The sequence below is a fragment of the Arachis duranensis genome, chromosome 5 (assembly GCF_000817695.3).
Source record: "Arachis duranensis cultivar V14167 chromosome 5, aradu.V14167.gnm2.J7QH, whole genome shotgun sequence".
Taxonomy (NCBI): domain Eukaryota; kingdom Viridiplantae; phylum Streptophyta; class Magnoliopsida; order Fabales; family Fabaceae; genus Arachis; species Arachis duranensis.
In genome coordinates, this window is record NC_029776.3 from 76286669 (window position 1) to 76291979 (window position 5311).

Below are 5311 nucleotides of genomic sequence, written 5' to 3' on the forward strand. Positions count from 1 at the left end.
GTTTAACTCCCATTCTTGTGCCAGTTCCGGCGTTTAACGCCGGGCAGTTTTGAGCTGATTTGGAACGCCGGTTTGGGCCATCAAATCTCGGGCAAAGTATGAACTATTATACATTGCTGGAAAGCCCAGGATGTCTAATTTCTAATGAAGTTGAGAGCGCGCCAATTGGGCTTCTGTAGCTCCATAAAATCCACTTCGAGTACAGGGAGGTCAGAATCCAACAGCATCTGCGGTCCTTTTCAGCCTCTGAATCAGATTTTTGCTCAGGTCCCTCAATTTCAGCCAGAAAATACCTGAAATCACAGAAAAACACACAAACTTATAGTAAAGTCCAGAAAAGTGAATTTTAACTAAAAACTAATAAAAACATACTAAAAACTAACTAAAACATACTAAAAACATACTAAAAACAATGCCAAAAAGCGTATAAATTATCCGCTCATCAGTCTTCCTCTGCAACCATGGAGAGGAAGCATGAAAAGCTTCTCTCAGTACAGAGTCAAACAGAGCCCCCACAATCAAACTCTAAGTTTGGTATTGGGAGGCCACTACCAAACTCTAAGTTTGGTGTTGAATCCCCACATCCAAACTCTAAGTTTGGTGTTGGGAGTCTACAACATTGACCTGATCACCTATGAGGCTCCATGAGAGCCCACTGTCAAGCTAGTGACATTAAAGAAGCATTTATTGGGAGGGAACCCAGTTTTTATTTATCTAATTCTATTTTTATTTTTATTGTTCTTTTATATTTTATTAGGTTCATGATCATGTGGAGTCACAAAACAAATACAAAAATTAAAAATAGAATAAAAAATAGCAGAAGAAATAGCACACCCTAGAGGAAGAGCTTACTGGCGTTTAAACGCCAGTAAGGAGCATCTGGCTAGCGTTCAACGCCAGAACAGAGCATGGATTTGGCGTTGAACGCCAGAAACATGCAGTAATTTGGTGTTTAAACGCCAGGATTGCACACTGAGGAAAACTGGCGTTCAACGGCAAAAACATGCTGCAGACTGGCGTTGAACGCCCAAAATAAGCATAGAACTGGCGCATCAATCTGGTGTTAAACGCTAGGATTACATGCAGAGGGCATTTTACTTGCCTCATTGGTGTAGGGATGTAAATCTTTGACACCTCAGGATCTATGGACCCCACATGATCCCTACCTACCTCAACTCACCCTCTCTCTTTTTCACACAATCCAATAAACACTCTTCCCCAAAACCCTTCACCAATCACCTCAATCTCTCTTCCCCATCACCTCTTCACCACTCACATCCATCCACTCTTCCCTATAAACCCCACCTACCTTCAAATTCAAAATCCCTTTTCCCACCCAAAACCACCCAATATGGCCGAACCTTAACCCCTCTCCCTCCCCTATATAAACCCCTCTATCTTTCTTCATTTTCACACACCGCAACCCTCTCTTCCTCACCTTGGCCGAAACCACACACCTCTCCCTTTCCTCCATATTTTCTTCTTCTTCTTCTTTTCTTTCTTCTTTTGCTCGAGGGCGAGCAATATTATAAGTTTAGTGTGGTAAAAGCATAGCTTTTTTTTTATTTTTCATAACCACTTATGGCACCTAAGGCCGGAGAAACCTCTAGAAAGAGGAAAGGGAAGACAAAAGCTTCCACCTCCGAGTCATGGGAGATGGAGAGATTCATCTCAAAGGTCCATAGCTCAGTAGTAGAGTATTTGACTGCACATCAAGAGAGCCCACTCTTGGACCTCAACAAGAGCATGAGGAATTCCCTCATCAAGAAATCCCTGAGATACCTCAGGGGATACATTTTTCTCCACACAATTATTGGGAGCAACTAAGGATAGGAGCACCAAAATCACTAGGGATCAAGCAACAAAGGTAAGGAAGAGACATAAAGGAGCTCAAAAAGCACCATTGGTCCTTCAAAAAAGCGCCACCCTCACTAAGGTGGACTCATTCCTTAACTTCCTTGTTCTTATCTCTGTTTTTCGATTTTTATGCTTCATGTATGTCTATGTTTGTGTCTTTACTACATGATCATTAGTATTTAGTAATTATGTCTTAAGGCTATGAATAATTCTATGAATCCTTCACCTTTCTTAAATGAAAAATGTTTCTAAAACAAAAGAACAAGAAGTACATGAATTTTGAAATTGTCATTGAAATTAGTTTAATTATATTGATGTGGTGACAATGCTTTTTATTTTCTGAATGAATGCTTGAACAGTGCATAATTTTGATCTTCTTGTTTATGAATGTTAAAATTGTTGGCTCTTGAAAGAATGATGAACAAAGAGAAATGTTATTGATGATCTGAAAAATCATAAAATTGATTCTTGAAGCAAGAAAAAGCAGCGAACAAAGCTTGCGAAAAAAAAGTGGCAAAAAAAATAGAAAAAAAGAAAAAAGCAAGCAGAAAAAACCAACAGCCCTTAAAACTAAAATGCAAGGGTAAAAAGGATCCAAGGCTTTGAGCATCAATGGATAGGAGGGCCCAAAGAAATAAAATCCAGGCCTAAGCGGCTAAATCAAGCTGTCCCTAACCATGTACTTGTGGCATGCAGGTCCAAGTGAAAAGCTTGAGACTGAGTAGTTAAAGTCGTGATCCAAAGCAAAAGATGGTGGTAATACTGGAAAACAAAATGCTTAGGGTCACGGCCAAGACTCATAAAGGTAGCTGTGTTCAAGAATCAACATACTTAACTAGGAGAATCAATAACACTATCTAAAATTCTAAGTTCCCATAGATGCCAATCATTCTAAACTTCAAAGGATAAAGTGAGATGCCAAAACTATTTAGAAGCAAAAAGCTACAAGTCCCGCTCATCTAATTAGAACTAATATTCATTGATATTCTGAGATTTACAGTATGTTCTCTTCTTTTTATCCTATTTGATTTTCAGTTGCTTGGGGACAAGCAACAATCTAAGTTTGGTGTTGTGATGAGCGGATAATTTATATGCTTTTTGGCATTGTTTTTAGGTAGTTTTTAGTAGGATATAGTTACTTTTAGGGATGTTTTCATTAGTTTTTATGCTAAATTCACATTTCTGGACTTTACTATGAGTTTTTGTGTTTTTCTGTGATTTCAGGTATTTGCTGGCTGAAATTGAGGGACCTGAGCAAAACTCTGATATGAAGGCTGACAAAGGACTGCTAATGCTGTTGGATTCTGACCTCCCTGCACTCAAAAGGAAGTTTCTGGAGCTACAGAACTCCAAATTGCATGCTCTCAACGGCGTTGGAAAGTAGACATACAGAGCTTTCCAGAAATATATAATAGTTTACACTTTATTCAAGATTAGATGACGTAAACTGGCGCGCAACAACAGCTCCATGCTGCATTCTGGAGTCAAACGCCAGAAACACGTCACGAACCAGAGTTGAACGCCAAAAACACGTTACAACTTGGCGTTCAACTCCAAAAGAAGCCTCTGCAAGTGTAAAGCTCAAGCTCAGCCCAAACACACACCAAGTGGACCCCGGAAGTGGATTTCTGCATCAATTACTTACTTCTGTAAACCCTAGTAGCTAGTCTAGTATAAATAGGACATTTTACTATTGTATTAGACATCTTTTGATAGTATAGTCTTTTGACCACATATTTGGTCTCAGTTTTAATCTATTATTCATTTTAGGAGACTATTGATCACGTTCATGGGGGCTGGCCATTCGGCCATGCCTGGACCATCACTTTTGTATTTTTAACGATGGAGTTTCTACACACCAAAGATTAAGGGTGTAGAGCTCTGCTGTACCTCGAGTTTTAATGCAATTACTATTATTTTCAATTCAATTCAGTTTATTCCTGTTCTAAGATATTCGTTGCACTTCACCATGATGAATGTGATGATCTGTGACACTCATCATCATTCTCACTTATGAACCACTTCCGTTCTATCTTAGACCGAACACATATCTCTTAGATTCCTTAATCAGTATCTTTGTGGTATAGGCTAGAATTGATGGTGGTATTCATGAGAATCCGGAAAGTCTAAACCCTTTCTGTGGTATTCCGAGTAGGATTTAAGGATTGAATGACTATGACGAGCTTCAAACTCGCGATTGTTGGGTGTGATGACAAGCACAAAAGAATCAATGGATTCTATTCCGACATGATCGAGAACCAACAGATGATTAGCCGTGCTGTGACAGAGCATTTGAACCATTTTCACTGAGAGGATGGGATGTAGCCATTGACAACGGTGATGCCCTACATACAGCTTGCCATGGAAAGGAGTAAGAAGGATTGAAGGAAGGCAGTAGGAAAACAGAGATCCAACAGGGACAAAGCATCTCTATACACTTATTTGAAATTCTCACCAATGATTTACATAAGTATTTCTATCTTTATTTTCCGTTTATTTTTTATTATTATTCGAAAACTCCATAACTATTTATTATCCGCCTAACTGAGATTTACAAGATGACCATAGCTTACTTCATACCAATAATCTCCGTGGGATCGACCCTTACTCACGTAAGGTTTATTACTTGGATGACCCAGTGCACTTGCTGGTTAGTTGTGCGAAGTTGTGAAGAAAGTGCTGAGTTATAAACGCGCATACCAAGTTGAATGCCATTATTAGAGATCACAATTTCGTGCACCATGTAGAATAGAGAGCTCTCCTAGGGTTTTTGTAGTTTCATTTTCCATTCTCATATAATATTTTATAGCAAGCTTAATTTTGGATTTTGATCATCTTTAATTGTAAGTACTCTTAATTTCCTCTTTAATTAAAGGACTTTTACCTTCATTTCCTTTTGGTTCAAGTTACTTTGTTCATATTGCAATTTTGTGTTTCTTGAAGTTTTGATCAAGGAATTTTATGTTTCATGCCTCCTTTATGTTTGATTGCTTGTTTATATTTGGTTTTGTTGATAGTTGGTTATAGTTCTTTAATTTTCCTTACAATTTTCCATGTTTTGGTTTTATGCACACAAGGTGTTTGTGAAAATGCCAACTTTAGATTTTGAATAGATTTTTACACCTTGTCTTGTAGTTTGAGTTCCTATGATACTAGAGTCATAATGCCCAACATTTAGTGGTAATTCTTGGGTAGTTAGTTGATTCTTGTTTCCATCGACGCTAGCCTTTTATCGACAAGTTTGGTAGGTTGGCTAGGACTTATGGATTAAGGTCAATTATGCTTGCTTGACTTACTACTCGATGGTTGGGGTTGACTAGGCGAGACTGACTCATCATAATTACCATAGTTGTGGTTATGGCGATGATAGGATTCCTTAGATTCCATTCCCAAGTCCAGGCTTCTCTTATGCATTTTCACTAGATTTGATCTTGTTTCCTTTCTATTTGTATTA